This window comes from Equus quagga, chromosome 16 (genome assembly GCF_021613505.1).
Source record: "Equus quagga isolate Etosha38 chromosome 16, UCLA_HA_Equagga_1.0, whole genome shotgun sequence".
NCBI lineage: Eukaryota > Metazoa > Chordata > Mammalia > Perissodactyla > Equidae > Equus > Equus quagga.
Genome location: NC_060282.1, coordinates 57,868,798 through 57,888,668, shown reverse-complemented (window position 1 = coordinate 57,888,668; position 19,871 = coordinate 57,868,798).

Sequence of the window (19,871 nt, the reverse complement as noted above, 5' to 3'; positions counted from 1 at the left end):
CAAAATAGTTACATAGAACCAAAATTACCAAGTCATCAAGGCTGAAAATTACTTAAAATGCTGAATACTCACCATCTTTGCTGAAAATCCTTTAGGAAACAACTTAACCTTTTTATTAATGATCTATGAAAGGAGTGTCCTGATATCTCTGTACATACATTGCAGCTGATTAATAAGAAATAAGGTCGATGTTTGTTACCAACACTGCAGGATAACGGAAATGGAAGCACATCGAGAGGAAGGAGTCACTGACTTCATTTCTACTCACAGTCTGATTCTTCCAAAGTCATTTAACTGTTTTCCCCATGACGATAGTGGAGGTAACATTTATTCTGTTTATCTCCCAGGGTTCTCATGATGGCCTTGCCCCAACTCATCCTGTCCACACTTGGCACTCTTCTCCCTACACATTTTAGGATGGAAAACTTCCTGTTCCAAGGAAAGCTCCTAGTAAGTCAGAAAGTGTTTGGAAGTAATATTTAGAAGTATGTGGGAATAAAGAGAAAAGATGACCTGAGAAGAGAAAGGCAGGAGAAATAGAGTGGAGTGAAAGTTTATGTGCTGGTTGGAGATTTATTACGTGTTGGTGGGAAAACAAACCAACACCACGGCTACCCCCAGCCCCACATCCCTATTGTATGAAGATTTTAGACATTTTGGTATACATCCTGTGAGTAAAAACAAGCACTGACTATTGTTTATAACAGTAAGAATAATGAGAAAATAACCAAACATGCTTTTATACCTTAAATGCAATTATTTAAGTAAAATCTTAGCCTTGATTGGAGAACCATCTATAAAAGTAGAAATAGGGATCCTATTTGTGGGTATGAAATGAAAAACTAAAAACTAAAGAAGCTGAGTCATACAATTGAAAAGCCTCTAGGATCGCAAACATCTTTATAACTTAATTTTCACTAATAGATTAAATTAAGATATATCCTCTCATTTTAAAAAATCTAGAGAAAGAAAATATAAACAGTTTGTGAATCATCCATCGGTTCTTTACATCCAAGGAGATTAGAGCCAATGAATTACGCCGCTCACTCACTGAGGCATGAGCGCAACTTGGAATCAAATCTAGCGTCTTCGCTCTTTTCATTATATCTAAAATAAAAGGATTAAGTCCCTGTGGATACAATTCTGTATTAAAAGTCATTTCTCATTTCAACAACTACACATAGAGGACTCCTAATCACTTACAATTATAAGTTTTAGTGCCATTAATTTTAATGTCAAATATACTTAAGATTTGTACTTATGTTAAAAAAAAGAAACCTATGCAAATTAAATAAGTACTAGTTGAGTCTTTTAACATACCTAAAAGATTGCTATTTAGGAATATCAAAAGAATTTTATAACATCATTTTCTTTCTGAAAAATAATTTCAAGAAGAATGTTGAAACTCATACGTGTTTGCAAGACAGTCTCGTCTGTTTATAAAGGTGATTTGGAAATCTGAAACTCCAGGTCAGTTCTGCTGTCTTTGCTTGTGTGGAAGATTGGGCAATGGAGTTAATTTAGAGAACAAGAACAATATCTAATGACTAGTGAGAATTTTCTTTATAAGTTCAGCCAAATTGAGAGTGTAGCCAAAGTCAACAGCTCCTCCAACTACTTTGATTTCAAAGGCATGAGTGACATGTGATGAAAGCTTCTAGCATCATCTATTTTCTACAGCTTTTCAGTTAACAAAAGTGTTTACAATATATTTTAGCCCACTCCCAACTTATTGTGATTAAATTTTATTAAATCAACTTCCACATTTCTGAGATATCAGTATTAAAGTAAATACTTTGGGAGCAGCGGAGCTTCTCAGCTGGCCAGGCGGGAGCCAACCTAAGGTACGCAGCCCTCCCTGGAGGAGTGAGGTCAGGAGCGGGGGCAACACTGTTGTAACCATCCTTCGGACTCAGCCCAACTGAGATGGGGGTCTTACTATCTGGCTTTGATGGCTATTAACTGCAGCAAGGACACCCCAGAAAAGCTATCAGCTGAAAGCCGAAAAGATCCGGGTCTTAAAGGGCCCACGCACAAACACTCATTGTAGCAACCTAAAATCACCAGAGAGAAGGCAGACTGTCCTTTGGTGAAACAAGACTCACCTGGTGGGCTCTGGGGGCATCTTGGTGAGAGGAGGATCCTCTCCTGAGACTGAGACATTGGGGGCGGCCATTGTTCTGACCTGGTCCAGGCATGCTGATACGGACACTGGTGGGGGCCATTGAGGTGTGTCCCTTGGGCTGTTAGCCCAGGGGTCTGCCACGCCCACTAGAGCACAGATTTAATCCAGTTCAGCCAGGGCAGGCAACCCACCCTAGAGACTGGCCCCACCTAACAGCAAGCCCTGAGGCTACTTTTCAGCCTGCATTGACTGAGTGCCTTGACCCTCTACTGGCAGGCAAGGGTGTCTGCCTCTGTGGGGCAGGGCTTGTGTGAGGACCAGGTGAACTGTGGGGGGCATTGGGGCAGAGGTGGGAGCCTCTGCAGTGTGGCGGGGGGGGTATGCTCCAGGGGGTTGAGAAGTGTGCACGGACCAGGACTGTGTTGACAGTGTATGTGGTCCAGAGGAGGGTGAGGCTTATCAGTGGCAGAAGACTTGTGCTTCACAAATAGCCATAAAAAGGATCAGCCCCACCTTCCAAAGCCTGAAACAACTGAGTACCTCCATGCCAAGGGCTAGCCCCACTCAGCTGCACTCCTAAGAGAACTGACATCAGCCTTGTTGGCCTCAGGCCATCACAACTGTACGCCCCTGAGCCTAGCAACCAGCTACACTGGGTACCAACCCAATTAAGAGGACACTTGCAATAAGAGTGTGCTAATAGACTTTGTAGCCAACAGTGCTGAGGCCCCTCCAAACCGGATTTACAAACAGCTGGCCAGGGAAGGAAAGATCAGACTCCCTGGGTACCTGCAGTGGGAGCAACCCTGCCACAGCAGAAGAACACAAGTAGCCCACAAAGGGGTCACTCCTGGTTCTTATGGTCTGGTGACGAGAGGGAAGCACACTGTTGGGCCTCATAAGGCATCTCATACATAAGGCCACTTCTCCAAGATCAGGAGACATAGCAGACTCACCTAGTACAAAGAAAATAGCACAGAGAAAGAGACATAATGAGGAGGCAAAGGAATACTTTCCAAGCAAGGGAACACTATAAAACCCCAGAAAAAGAACTAAGTGAAACAGAAACTAGCAACCTCCTTGACAAGGAATTCAAACAAAATATAATGAGGATGCTCACAGATATGCAGAGAAGAATGGATGAACACAGTGAGCACATCAGCAAAGAATTGGAAGATATAAAAAAGAACCAATCAGAAATGAAGAATACAATACTTGAAATGAGAAACTCACTAGAGGGACTCAATAGGAGAGTAGAGGAAGCAGAAAAACGGATCAGCGAGCTAGATGAAAGACTAGAGGAGATCACCCAAGCAGAACAGAAAAGAGAAAAAAGAATCAGACAGAATGAGAACAGTGTAAGGGAGCTCTGGGACAATATCAAGCATGCTAACATTCGGATTATAGGGGTCCCAGAAGGAGAAGAGAGAGACAAAGGGGCAGAAAATTTATTTGTCAAAATCATAGAGGAAAATTGTCCTCACCTGATGAAGGAAGCAGACATCCAGGTTCAGGAAGCACAGAGAGCTCCAAACAAGAGAAGCCCAAAGAGGCCCACATCAAGACATATTATAATCAAAATGTCTAAAATTAAAGACAAAGAGAGAATCCTAAAAGCAGCAAGAGAAAGGCCACAAGTGACATATAAAGGGAAGCCCATCAGGCTGTCAGCGGACTTCTCAGTCGAGACCCTACAGGCGAGAAGAGAATGGCATGACATATTTGAACTGCTAAAAGGAAAAAACCTACAACCAAGAATACTCTATCCATCAAGGTTGTCATTCAGAATGGAAGGAGAGATAAAGAGCTTCCCAGACAAGCAAAAATTAAAGGAGTTTACCACCAAGAAACCAGTTCTACAAGAAATGCTGAAGGGACTTATTTAAGTGGGAAAGCAATGACCACAAATAGAGATAAAAGAAAAAAATTATCAAAAAAACCCAAAGCAACAACAAGATAAAACAGGCAATAAAATCACTTGTAAGGTAAAAGTATAGTAAAGGCAGCAGATCAACTACCTGTGAAGGTACTATGAAGGTTAAAAGACAAATGTACTAAAATTACCTATGTCAATGATGAAAGGTAATGGATATACACACACTAAACAAAAGACTGTATATGATGTGAAAAACATATAACGTGGGAGGAGGCAAGTGAAAAAGTAGAGCTTTTAGAAAGAGGTCAATAGACTGTTATATGCATAGTATATTAAATAGGATCCTCATGTTAACCACAAACCAGAAACCTAAAACAAGCAGGAAAAAAAGTAAGACAAGAGAAATCAAACATATTACTAAAGATTGCCATCAAACCACAAGTGAAGAGAGCAAGAGAAAAAGAAAGGAACTGAGAAGAACTACTAAAACACCCCCAAAAAAGAAAAAGTGACAAAATGGCAATAAATACATATTTATCAATAGCTACTTTAAATTTCAATGGATTAAATGCTCCAATCAAATGCCATAGGGTGGCAAACTGGATAAAAAAAACAACGTCCATGTATATGCTGCATGCAAGAGACACACTTCAGACCTACAGACACTCACAAACTGAAAGTGAAAGGATGGAAAAAGATATTCCATGCAAATGGCAAAGGAAAGAAAGCGAGGGTAGCAATACTTATATCAGACAAAATAGACTTTAAATCAAAAACTGTAATAAGAGACAAAGACGGGCACTACATAATGATAAAGGGAACAATCCAACAAGAAAATATAACACTTGTAAATATCTACGCACCCAACATAGGAGCACCTAAATATATAAAGCAATTATTAACAGACATAAGAGGAGAAATAGACAGTAACACAGTAATAGTAGGGGACTTTAACACTCCACTTACACCAATGGATAGATCATACAAACAGAAGATCAATAAGGAAACATTCGCCTTAAAGGACACATTAGACCAGATGGACTTAGTAGATATATACAGAACATTCCATCCAAAAACCACAGAATACACATTCTTTTCAAATGCCCATGGAACATTCTCCAGGATTGATCACATATTAGGCCACAAAACAAGTCTCAATAAAGTTAAGAAGATCGAAATAATACCATGCATCTTTTCTGACCACAAAGGTATGAAACTGGAAATCAACTACAGAAAGAAAACCAGAAAAACCATAAAAATGTGGAGATTGAAGAAAATGCTACTGAACAATGATTGGGTCAATGAAGAAATCAAAGAAGGAATAAAAAAATTCCTGGAGACCAATGACAATGAAAACAAGACATGCCAAAATCTGTGGGACACAGCAAAAGCGGTTCTACGAGGGAAGTTTATATAGCAATTCAGGCCTACCTCAACAAAGAAGAAAAATCCCAAATAGACAATCTAAAAGTGCACTTAAAGGTACTGGAAAAAGAACAACAAACAAAGCCCAAAATCTGCAGAAGGAAGGAGATAATAAAAATCAGAGCAGAAATAAACGAAATAGAGACTAAAAAAACAATAGAAAAAATGAATGAAACCAAGAGCTGGTTCTTCAAAAAGATAAACAAAATTGACAAACCCTTAGCTAGACTCACCATGAAAAAAAGAGAGAAGGCTCAAATAAATAAAATCGGAAATGAAAGAGGAGAGATTACAATGGACACTTCAGAAATACAAAAGATAATAAGAGAATACTATGAAAAGCTATACGCCAACAAATTGGATAATCTAGAAGAAATGGGTAAATTCTTAGAAACATACAACCTTCCAAAACTGGACCAAGAAGATATAGAAAATTTGAATAGACTAACCACCAGTAAGGAGATTGAAACAGCAATTAAAAACCTCCCAAAAAATAAAAGTCCAGGACCAAATGGCTTCCCTGGTGAATTCTACCAAACATTCAAAGAAGACTTAATACCTATCCTTCTCAAACTCTTCCAAAAAATTGAAGAGGAGGAGAGTCTTCTTAACTCCTTCTACGAAGCAAACATTATCCTGATACCAAAACCAGACAAGGACAACACAAAAAAAGAAAATTACAGGCCAATATCACTGATGAACATCGATGTAAAAATCCTCAACAAAATACTAGCAAATCAAATACAACAATACATTAAAAAGACATACATCATGATCAAGTGGGTTTCATTCCAGGGATGCAGGGATAGTTCAACATCTGCAAATCTATCAATGTGATACACCACGTTAACAAAATGAAGAATAAAAATCACATGATCATCTCAATAGATGCAGAGAAAGCATTTGACAACATACAGCATACATTTATGATAAAAACTCTTAATAAATTGGGTATAGAAGGAAAATACCTCAACATAATAAAGGCCATATATTACAAACCCACAGCAAATATCATTCTCAATGGAGAAAAACTGAAAGCTATCCCTCTAAGAACAGGAACCAGACAAGGATGCCCACTGTCACCACTCTTATTTAACATAGTATTGGAAGTCCTAGCCAGAGCAATCAGGCAAGAAAAAGAAATAAAAGGGATCCACAGTGGAAAAGAAGAAGTGAAACTGTCACTCTTTGCAGATGGCATGATTTTATATCTAGAAAACCCTAAAGAGTCCACTAAAAAACTTTTAGAAGTAATAAAGGAATACAGTCAAGTTGCAGGATACAAAATCAATGTACAAAAATCTGTTGCGTTTCTATACACTAACAACGAAGTAGCAGAAAGAGAAATTAAGAATACAATCCCATTTAAAACTGCAACAAAAAGAATAAAATACCTAGGAATAAACTTAACGAAAGAGGTGAAAGATCTGTACACCAAAAACTATAAAACATTGCTGAAAGAAATCAAAGAAGACACAATGAAATGGAAAGATATTCCGTGCTCTTGGATTGGAAGAATTAACATTGTTAAAATGTCCATAGTTCCTAAAGCAATCTATAGATTCAACACAATCCCTATCAAAGTTCCAACAACATTTTTTACGGAAATAGAACAAAGAATCCTAAAATTTATATGGAACAACAAAAGACCCCGAATAGCCAAAGGATTCCTGAGAAAAAAGAACAAAGCTGGAGGTATCACACTCCCCGATTTCAAATTACACTACAAAGCCATAGTAACAAAAACAGCATGGTACTGGCACAAAAACAGACACATAGATCAATGGAACAAAATTGAGAGCCCAGAAGTAAACCCACACATTTATGGACAGCTAATATTTGACAAGGGAGCCAAGAGCATACAATGGAGAAAGGAGAGTCTCTTCAATAAATGGTGTTGGGAAAACTGGACAGCCACGTGCAAAAGAATCAAAGTAGGGCATTCCCTTACACCATGCACAAAAATCAACTCAAAATGGATTAAAGACTTGAATGTAAGACCCGAAACCATGAGACTTCTAGAAGAAAACATAGGCAGTATGCTGTATGACGTTGGTCTGAGCAGCATATTTTCAAGTCCCATGTCTGACCAGGCAAGGGAAACAAAAGAAAAAATGAACAAATGGGACCACATCAAACTAAAAAGCTTCTGCACAGCAAAGGAAACCATCAATGAAATGAAAGGACAACCTAACAATTGGGAGAAGATATTTGCAAACCACATATCAGATAAGGGGTTAATATCCAAAATATACAAAGAACTCATTCAGCTCAATAACAAAAAAAACCAACAATCCAATCAGAAAATGGGCAAAAGATCTGAACAGAGATTTCTCCAAAGAAGATATACAGATGGCCAACAGGCATATGAAAAGATGCTCAACATCATTAGCTATCAGGGAAATGCAAATCAAAACTACAATGAGGTATCACCTCACTCCAGTCAGAATGGATATAATTAACAAGACAGGAAACAACAAATGTTGGAGAGGGTGTGGAGAGAAGGGAACCCTTGTTCACTGCTGGTGGCAGTGCAAACTGGTGCAGCTACTATGGAAAGCAGTATGGAGTATCCTCAGAAAATTAAGGATAGATCTACCATACGATCCAGCTATTCCACTGCTGGGTATTTATCCAAAGAACTTGAAAACACAAAGGCATAAAGATACTTGCACCCCTATGTTCATTGCGGCCTTATACACGATAGCCAAGACTTGGAAGCAACCTAGGTGCCCATCAAGGGACGGATGGATAAAGAAGATGTGGTATTTATACACGATGGACTACTACTCAGCCATAAGAAATGACGATATCCAGCCATTTGTGACAACATGGATGGAACTTGAGGGTATTATGCTGAGTGAAATAAGTCAGAGGGAGAAAGTCAAATACCATATGATCTCACTCATAAGTAGAAGATAAAAACGACAAAAAAAACCCCACATAGCATTGGAGATTGGACTGGTGGTTACCATTGGGGAAGGGGGGAGGGGGGAGGGCAAAAGGGGTGATTAGGGTCACATGTGAGGGGCTGCACTATTATTAGTGTTTGGGTGGTGAGCATGATGTAAGATATCCAGAATTTGAAATATGATGTACATCCAAAAAAAATAAAAATTAAAAAAAATTAAAAAAAATAAAGTAAATAAACGATGATGAGTTGTTACATTCTAAAATAAAACATCAATGGTCAAAAATTTAAAGTAAATTATGTGAAATTAATAAAATAAATTAAATAATAGTGATTATAAGGCTAGCAGTATTTTAGCTCTGATATAAAGACAAAATCTATAAGAAAAATCATAGTATAAGAGATCAGATTACATGACAAGTGACCAGCACCCCTTTCTGAGCAACCAAATAGAACTTGGCAGATTGAGGGCTTTCCACCACGTCTTCATAGAACAGTGTTGTTCTTTATCTCTAAACTTCTAGAATCGTGGCGTCTCCTACTGGGATTCAGACAATTGCAGGTATTTCATATACTGTTAACTTCTCAGGAGGGCATTCCTCAGCCCTCTTCCCCCGGTTCTACCATGGGGAACTGCCAGGACACTCAGCTATAGGCATAGGTGCTACCACTCCTGAAAATGAACCAAGGCTGCCACTTCTAGAACACTTTTTTTTTACGTCTTCCTTTAAAATCTAATCAAAATGTACAAATGTTTTCTATTATCAGTATCAACTCTGTTGGCACTAGTCTGAATCTCTCATTTTTAAAACATTAATGCATATGTTCTTCCAACGTTCACAGGGTCCCATTCTTAATTCATGGATTTATTACTTATTAGTCATTCACTGCATGACTCCTACACTTAAGATACTGTTCTAGGCTCTAAAGGTACAGCAGTGGATAAGAAAAATCTCTGCTCTCATAAACTCACATTCTAAGAATCTCTGGTTATAAAGTTAATTTGTATATTGGGACCACAAAATGGAGGCCGCCCCAGTGGCCTGGCCCATGTCACAAATCTAAACCTAAGTCAGCCTGCACGTACAGGAAACGCCTGTCAAGGACACCAAACATACACCAAGCAATCCCCCACCTCAGCTTTAGCTGGCTGACCTCACCCTGGTAACAGGACCTGTTATAAGGAAATCCCCAGCCTCTAGCCAATCACACCGCTTCCATGTTGCCTTTTCTAATGCTCCATAAAACTTGCTCTTGCCCCAAATCTCTTCAGAATAGTGCTCCACTGCTGGTGAGGCAATCCCAATCCACGGATTGTTCTCCCTTGGATAAAGGACATCAAACTCATTACTAAATTGTTTTATTTTTGTCATTTGACAGGGGAACAAGAAAGATTGTCCCCATGTTAGCAGATGGAGATAAAGGTCAAACAAATTAACAAGAAAATATCTGGTATTACTAATGTTTTAGTAAACAGGGTAACACGACTGAGAGAGACAAAGGGATAATTTTAGGTTGAGGCATCAGGGAAGGCCCCGCTGAAGAAATCACATTTAAGCTGTTAAAGAAGGAGACAACGGGGGGCCAGCCTGGTGGTGTAGTGATTAAGTTCACACACTCCGCTTTGGTGGCCCAGGGTTTGCAGGTTCGGATCCTGGGTGCAGACCTACACACTACTCATTAAGCCATGCTGTGGGAGTGTCCCACACACAAAGTAGAGGGAAATTGTCACAGATGTTAGCTCAGGGACAATCTTCCTCAAGCACAAAGGGAAAGATTGGCAACAGATGTCAGCGCAGGGCCACTCTTTCTCACCACACACACACAGAAAAAAGAGACTACAGGCCCCAAATGGAGTCACTTATGCTACACCCCACATCAGCAAACCAAGACTTAATATGTAACCTAATTGCAGTTTCAGCCTCTCCCAGGAGTATAACATTTAACCAGTTAATCTGGAATTACCTGGTTAGCACTGGTGAGGTAATCTGCCTGATAGACCACTTCCATCTCCCATAGGAAGGTGACCTTGCCAGAAACAATCCCTTCTTTGCTAGAAACTTTCTTTTCTGCTCTCTTCTGCCTACAAAAACCTTTCATTTTATACAGATCTTCAGAGCTCCTTTCTATCTGCTAAGATGGGATGCTGCCCGATTCATGAATCGTTAAATAAAGCCAATTAGATCTTCCAATTTACTCAGCTGAATTTTGTTTTTTAACAGATTTGGTGGCAGTGGCAGGACTAAAGGAGACTTCTGATCACTTCGGGGACTACAAGAAACAGAGATGTGGGTGGTACCTGCGAACCCTCTTGGGTTCTCTTTCTTGCTGTTTCTGAGGGCTGTAGGCAAGTTCCTCTCAGTTCTGAGCTCTTCTCTCTTTGCGTTGAGCTCCCAATTTAATCGGTCTTCCAGTCAAGGGCAGGTCAGCTTGACCTAGGAGACCGTTCCACCTGGAGCCCTAGCCCTTAGCCCTTGGTTCATACTGCAATTCCCACTCGACTGGAAACCCCAGCCCTTGGTTCTGTCTCCAGATTCCATGTTGGCAACTGCTGCCACTTTAGTTCCCCATTTGTTTGGAATCCTTCTGCAGATTCCAAGTTGGGAACTGCTGGTGGCAGCTGCGGTTCCCTATTTGTTTGGAATCAGTCCGCAGTCCCCATTCTTTAGGGGCTGCTGCTTCAGCCCTTTCCCCAGCCCCCAGTTCCATGTTGGGAATTGCTGGAGGTGCACACAGGGGCTCCTTTTGGCCAGGTTGCAGTGATATCTCTTGGTTACTCCTGGAATGGTAAGGTGCACATGTTTAAATAAATGCTAATCCTAACGCGAATTTCAGAAGCCAAAAAGCCACAAAAATTTGTAGGCACGGGTTGAGCACTTAAAAGCTGATAAGTGTGCTTGCCTCCTAACTTGATGACTCTTGCAATAGGATATGTTGGTCACAGAATGGGTTAGATTGACACTATGTCACCTGTCAACCTCAAGAACATTTCCATGCAATGAGGTACACTGTAAAACACCACACAATCTCCAACCCAGTGGCACATCCCCCTGAAGTATTAGTTTGACTCCAAAAGACCCAAAGGCTTAGCCAAAAACAAAAAAAAGAATGGGATCATTAAGCTCCAAAGAGTCAAGCATGTCACCTTCCAGCATACATGCCTATTTTATGTCTAACAACTCTGGTTCTGGGAGCAAAAATGGCAAAATCTTACTAAAAACAACTTAGAATTACAATGACCATTATGGGGAACATTCCAATTAGACAAAGTTTTTCACTTAGGAAGTGCACTTGAAAGCAAAGTTTCCCAAATTAAACAAACAGAATAGGATACCTATTTTAATTGGCATGCAGAAGCTTCCAGAAGCCTTCAACATTCCAAAGTAGTCTCCTTGAAATATTCATTGCAAGAGATTAATGAAAAATTAAAGACACAAGAGGTATCTAAGCCAAAAGACAGTAAGACTGACGTGACCCCCACTGCTCCCCTCTATCCTCCTTTACCTGAACACTCATGTTCTACTAATTCTGTATCTGAACTGCCTTTCCACTCTGAAGAGACTATTAAAGAGTTGCCTTTTTAAATAAAACCACCCAAGGTTGCAGGCCACCCTCCTCAGGTATCTTTCACTCCTTGTTCAAAGACAAAACTAAGGGCCATAGTTAAGGAATTTCTTAAACCCAGAGAGGATCCTCAAAAGTCTTCTGAAGAATTTAGAGTTATTATTGGGGCCTATGATTCCTGGCTGCCAGATCTTTATCAGCTTAGGCACATGCTGAGAGGACCTGGTGAAGCCCCAAAATAGATGTTGGAAGCATAATAGTGGAACCCTGAAGGTATCTGAGATCCTCAATCTCCAATATAGTCCACTCGTGAACCAGAAAAAGCTCACAAAATAGCAACTGAGCTTTTAAAAGCCATTCCTAGTGTCTTCCCTGCTTACATTGATTGGGCTTTTATTGAAACATGCAAACAAAAGAAAGATGAATCTGTGGCAGATGTTAAAGCCTGTCTGGATGCTCTCTTCCTATGGCATTCCAGGTTCTCTACAATAAATGAGGTAACCCAACCTGCTCTAGTTGCCCTATTTGTAAATGGATTATCTCCTGAGATTAGTGGGTGGATAAAAAGACAGAAAATAGGATGCGAGGTCACTGGTCTCACCAAACTTGTGACCATAGCTGAGCACTTTGAAAGGACTTTGGAACAAGATCATGAACAAAAGTCTGCCAGTCTATTGGTCTTACGGCTACAACAGCTCCAAGGCCAGGCACCTAAAATAGTACCTGGGTCTCCACACTGCACCCTCTTAGGGGTCCACCATCAAAATGCTGGCTCAGGAGTCAAGGTATCATTTGTAATCACCTAGGATACTGGAAAAATATTGTTCTCAAACGTTTTAGGTAAATCCTTCAACATCAAATTGAAGGCCCTCACATCTATCCCAAAAGAAGTGTCCCCATCTAGGCCTCTCCCAGAACTGACAGGACTCTGAGGGCTTCTCCTGTAAACTGCAATGAGTAATCCCCTTAAACAGCAAAGGGAAAACTAAAATTAAAATTAGTTTTAAAAATCTGGCCAAATTCTGGTAGAGCTACACTCTACTTTAAACCTCACTTGGAGCCTGACGATAGGATCCAGGGAAAACTGACAGAAGCTGGCTAAAGGTGAGGATTCTGACCAGAGTCAGCTCTCCTGAATCTCTGTCTGTAGTGCCTAGTAGAAGAAAATAAATAAAATTTTACATTGTCCCTTCCTTCTCAAATCTAGGCCACTGGTTATTGATCTTTGAGAGTGGCTCTAGATCACATGGAGATAATATCTTTAGCACCCTCTTTGAGGATGCCTCTTGGGTCCACGGGGTTGTTTGAAACAGCCAGGAATATCTACTGTTTGTCCTGGCTGAGAACAGACAAGATATGTACCCAGAGGGAAAGAAAAACCTTCTGAGGCCTTTGTGGAAAGATTTACTAAAACATTCCAAAGACAGACAAACAGATCTAAATCCAGAACACAGAAACCTTTTGAATTCCATCATAGTGGTAAATCTTCTCCCTCATATAAAAAGGCAAATTGAAGATAACGTGGTTGGATAGGTGGCTCAACCTATGCTGTCACTTAAGTTGCAACCCAGTTCCTCAAGGAATTAAAAGCAACTGTCCTTATCTTACAAATCTCAGCAGAACGAGAGACACACCTCCAGAAACAATTCAAAATCCACCTATCCTTTTTACCAACCCCCAAAACTCCCCTGTTTATTCAAAAGGCTTGTATGTATTGTAAAAATTCTGGCCTTAGGGAACAAAAATCCTTCTTCGAGGAACGTGCATTATTTTCCTGTGCCTTTGAGGTTCAAATGTTCTATCTGGTCTTCTTCAGGAACTCTTAGCTGGGCCATTTCTTTAAAATGCAAAATTCAGGAGGTAATTCTTTTTTTTTTTTTTGAGGAAGATTAGCCTTGACCTAACGTGTGCCACCAATCCTCCTCTTTTTGCTGAGGAAGACTGGCCCTGAGCTAACACTCATGTCCATATTCTTCCATTTTATATGTGGGATGCCTGCCACAGCATGGCCTGAAAAGTGGTGCTTAGGTCTGAACCCGGGATCCAAATCAGTGAACCCCGGGCCACCAAAGCAGAATGTGTGAACTTAACTGCTGCACCACTGGGCCGGCCCCCAGGAGGTAATTCTTATCAGAAAGAAAACAAAAGGGGGAAAGGTTATTTGAAACTTACGCAAATGAATAAAACCTTAAGTATCTTCTCCATAAATATTAGTAAAGAGCTTTAGCCATCTGAGCAGGTAACCTTGACTCATTCTAGCTCCCAGAAACACAATTTAGATCCAACTTGTTTTATAACTAGTGAGTTTTGTATTATTGTACCCGACTCATGGCTAAAATATTAGAATGAAAGCTATAATATCTCAGTTTGCATCTGTCCATATGTTTATGTGTATCTCTCTATATATGTTATAGATGTGTGGTATTTTTCTACCTCCAGAAGGTAGTACTAAAATTAATTTGTAAAAGAGCTCTATTTAATTGACTTTTTAAAAAATTAAGTGCTTATATGATTAAAATGTTCCTAAAACTCTCAAAAATAAAATAGAAAATTTGACCAAATGGATTTCATGTTCACATCATATAGGATTAATCTTTGGTAAATAAAACCTAGTTTGAGGTTGTTGGTTTAATTAATTAAAACAGGGATGTCTTTAGAGTTATCAGCATTAAATATAATATTTTTATTCTACATGGGTTTACTCATCAAATAAGTTCATGTTATCTGTTACAAAATTAGCCAGAAAAGTAACAGGATGATGGCTGAATTTGTCTAATGTTTAGTGAAGTTTTTGTAGGCAATCTAAACATAATTGTAAAGAACAAATGATTTAAATAGTTGTAAATAGGTTAAGAGTTTCCAGGTGAACTTTTAAGCAAATAGTTTCCAAAATCTTTTGGTAACTTGAAAGCTTAGAGTTCTGCTAAGTTAAGTTAAATGATGGAAATTCACTGAATAGCTAGATCGCTTCAAATTAAATAAAATACTGAAACAATAATAAAACTAGATTTATCAAGTTTTGGCTTCCTTTTACAGAGGGACTAATAATATTTGGATCTATTAGTAAACATGTCATGCTACATTGAAAATTTTGCTATAAGGAATCATACGTTTCTAGAAATGATCAAATGTATTCATAAATTTGCCAATCTAAAGAATGCTGATGTAAAAGACAGTTCACAGGTATTTGCTTCTTTATTCTCACTAGAAATTAAGACTTTTATGGGTTAAAAATTATAACATATATGTAAACTACTAGAAATAATAAGGTGAACACCTCCATATGCAAGGAAAGTAAGTTGTGAGTTTTCAATAAAAGAAGATATGAGAAATAGAAATGCATTTTTATTGGGGGAAAAGAAAGTAATTTTGTCCTAAAAGTGAGGCTGGATATTTCAGAACAGGAAATAGAGAAAGTATAGGACAAAAATTTAAAGGCAAATAAGAAAGCTGAAGAAGGCTTGTGAAAAAGGAATCTTGTGAAAAGAAATTTATGAGTGGTCAAGCTGGCTAAGATTAAAATTAATTTATTTGAATAAAAAAATGAGCTTTAATATCAAAAGTAAGCTCGTGCAAAATCAGAATTTTGTTTTCTCTCTGGTAAAGGGACAAAGTTTTCTTGGACTATTGGTCTGCTCTTGATAAGATATTGTGAAAAGTCTTCCTTCACCTTTTATGTAATCTGCAAGAACAACAAAGATTTTGTGTCTTACCAAAATAACTTGCTGTGCTTCATGTGATCTTTATCATTAGGTCTTTGATTACTTAGGAAAACTGAGTCTTCTCTATTAAAAGAGCTATGGTTTTTACAACTATGTAACTTGCTGTATTTGCCTGGAAGTCTTTAATAGTTCCTTTGGTTAAATAGATAACCAGGTGTTGTTTCACAGGGACCTGTGATCCTATTTGTACAAGTGTTTTAAAGACTTTGTATTTTTGACAAAGTTCCCCCAAATCAAATTCTAAAGGAAGTCATTTTGACCTCAAAATAACTTTGGGATTTTCCAGAGAGACCCAGGAACATCTTAAAAGATTTTTTCTCCCTCCTTATACAAAGAGAGATGCTATTTAGGCTTATTTGATGTTAAATTACATGAGAGGCACTGTCAAATAAGAAGTAATACTAAGGCTTCTTTATGTTGTATTTGTATATATAATAAGCGTTCCAGATTGTGTGAAATTCCTGGTTATTATCTTAAAATGTTGTGTGTTACAGAAATAACCAAATTTCCTTGTTAATTCCATTGAACCTTGGCCATTTTAATTTTTTTGTCATTTACAGATGATTACTGTTTCACTCTGAGCTTTTACAGAAGTGTTCCTACAAAAGTGCTTCATCTTCAAGAAGATTAATGGAAAGAGCTTTGACGAATACAGGTTTCTGATAGCTTTAAGATCATAAAACTGTACTAAGAATTTCAAGAATTAATGGAAAAACTGGATTCAAGCAGAATAAGGATTAATTACATGGCACTGAATGAATTCAGGAGGATGATTATAAGTTTTTTTTATAACTTTTTGTTTGAAATATTGCTGGTTCCTTAATGTTTTGTTTTTTCCAGAATTAAGGAAAATTTTCTCTTCAACTACCTATGATTTAAAGCAATTTGATAAAGTATCCCTTTGTAAACAAAGATGAAACATTTACTTTTTCTCCCTACCTGATTCTTCCAGAATTTGAAAACTATTAAGTATTCTTTTCATGACAATATAGTTAGTAATTTACATAAGTTCAATAAGAATCTGTTCTCCTTGTAACAGAACCCAACTGGAGGCACTGGCTATATTACCAAGGCTTTGACTGATAGAAATTCACCCAAACTACAGGTATTACAGGCAAAATCTGATGGTGAGTCCCTGCCTTGGCTTCCTAGCCTTGAGAAGCTTTTGAGTTCAATCTGAGATTCCTTATGAAAGGAAAGCAAAGCAGTCTAAAAGAGCTCATATGGTCAATCACCATTTTTGCTGTACTTATGTAAATAATCAGGCCAACTTTAATGCAAACAAATTAGTTCTACTCTGATTATCTTTGGTAAAAAATGGGAGTAACTGTAGAGAAAAAAAATGCTTGGACCTTTGTAAATATTAGATTTTAGTCCTGTTAATTGCCTTTGAGGTTTTGTTATATACCTGTAAACTGAACTTTATCCTAAATTCTTCTGGTTTTCTCAAATATCTGGTTATGACTCTCCAACCTAACATTTCCAATTTTCTCCTACCCTTCTGACTTGGAATCACTAAGAACAAGGACTGCCCTTGAACGTCCTTGAAAGGAACCATACCAGGTCTTCTTCACTACCCAGATGGCAGCCAAACCTCAGGGACTTGAACCTTGGGTACTCCTCTCACAGCTGACATCTGGTCCTGTGCAGACACTGGAGACTTTCAGATCAAAGTGACAAGGAAGAGAAGTAGGCTTACATCATTATAGACTGCTTCCTCCCAATATACTGGATCAAAACTTCCTAATTTTAAACATAAAACCCTTTCTTCTCCTCTTTCTTTCCTCTATCTGGCATTGGCCTGGAAAGATAACACCATCAGCCATATCTCCCAGGCCATTGCTAAGGAGGGTAACTTTTCAGATTATTGGACTTGTCATAAAAAATTCTGATCTGTAGGAATGCCTAGATGGCTGGTGCATAACTGGGCAATGCCTTTTAGGTTATCTAACTGTGCCCCTAACTGTTCATAAACAAACTGAGACACTTCATTGGTCAACTCCTCTGAATTTTACATCACCTAGTTAGAAAGGACCTACCAGATGCCATTCATTACTCAGGATTCCCTTCCTTTGACAGGTCCCTACTTGCCTGGTTAACAGTGAGTACAGATGCAGCTATGATCAGAAATCTCTCCTTAACTCTTGAATATATTGAAGGATCTGCTGCAAAAGTGATAGCTACTCAACAAAGATCCTCAGACTCTTTGACCAAGGTTGTTCTTGATAATATATAGCTCTTGATTATCTTTTAGTTGAACAAGGAGGGGTCTGTGCTATGGCCAACACCACTTGCTGCACCTAACTAATACTTTGGGGAAGTTGAAACTCAGCTACATAAGAATCACTGAACAAGCCATTTGGCTTAAGAAAGTGACTCTTTCAATGGAGTCTTTCTTTGACTTATTGGATTTGGATTGGTTTGGATCTTGGGGACCAGGACTCTGAAGTACACTCCAGATATGGGAAATTATCCTGCTTATAATAATCATAGCAGTCTCCCTGGTGTGCTATATTTTCTCAAAAGCTTTCAACGCCTCTTTGCAGCTGCTAACCACCAAGAAAATGATCTCCCTAAGACTGGAACATCAGAAAAGAAACAAAGAGAATGACCAACTAAAAAATCGTGAGTCATGACCTGTAAATACCAGAGATTCAGCAAAAAACCCCCATCATGACATATCAATACCACACAGGGATGAGAAAAAACTGCAAGACCATCAGAGGAGTAGGTGGGAGTGGCGCTAATGCCTTAAATTTTGATCACCTCTCTCAGTCAAGCTGAAAGCCTGATCAAAAGGGGGGGAAGGGAAATTTTTAAGAGACAATAGTCCCAATGTAGAGTCACTTATGCCAAGCCCTATGTCAGCAAATCAAGTTGTATTAGCTAAAGAAACTGCAGTTTCAGCCTCTCCCAGAAACGTAACCTTTAACAAATCAATCTAGAATCACCTGGTTAGCAGTAGTGAGGTAATCTGCCCGATGGATCCCTTCTGTCTCCCAAAGGAAGGTGACTTTGCCTGAAGCAATTCACTCTTTGCTAGAAATTTCCTTTTCCTACCCCCTTCTGCCTATAAAAGCCTTTCATTTTGTACAGCTCCACAGAGTTCCTTCCATCTGCTAAGATGGGATACTGCCAAATTCATGAATCATTACATAAAGCCAATTAGATCCTCAAATTTACTCAGATGAATTTTTTCTTTTTAATAAACATGGGGTCAGAATGACAAACTGTTAGAGTTAACAGCAAGTTAAACTTGCTGCCTGCCAAATATAGGATTCTGCTGAGTAAGCCCTCAATAAATGTTAAACCCAAGTAGTCATCTCTAAGATAGTACTCCTTATTGCAAGTGAATCACACACGCTTAATATTAGAGAATAAAGTCAGATTAGTTTGAGTTGCCAAAGAACGAACACCTATGCACACAGTATTTCAAACAGTAATGTTTACTTACATTATAAACATTTATTATAGATTTTCAAGGGGAAAAACACCTTCTAGCCTTGATGCATATATTTTTATGCATATATAAAACATTTATTTGCATGAAATTTTATTACATTAATAAAAATGACCATCTCACCTCAGGGAATGTTAAATCTCACATTGATCTGTAGAAGGGATGAAATTTCTTTCTGTAACATGTTACTTCATCCTACCACCTTCTGTGCTCAAAAGCCCAGATCCAGTTACCAATTCCAGGCTGCTGGCACCTCCACCTCTACTCAACTATGTTCATGCTTTTGCTTTCAAGCCTACTGATGTTTTGAATATCTGTAGTATTTATACTTGTTTTTTAGTCAATAGATTCGGATAGAAAACTCAAAATTATACTTTGTACCATTCCTGATCCTAGGATGAAATGTGTCAACATTAGAAGAAACAAGCCTTCCCCAGAAAGACAAAAAAGAAAAATAAAGTGGGAAAGACGTTAAATATGAAATTACAATGTAGTTTTATAATTAACAATGTTCTGAAAGTTCATTGAAAGGTGCACTATGTAACTAAGAAAAATACAAACCAAAAAGTAAATACAAAGGCATAAAATAAAAGAATATTTTCATCTTAAATACTCTTCTGTCCCCAAGGTTGGAGCGAGAAACATGATTGCCTTAAACAGGACTGTGTTGATACCTGCACTTATGTGCGCCATTATAAACAGGAGAACTAAGCCAAGTTTGCACTGAGGAGCTAAAGGGCAGGAAAGAGAATTTTGTGAGGGGAAAAAAAAAATTGCCCCACACCTTT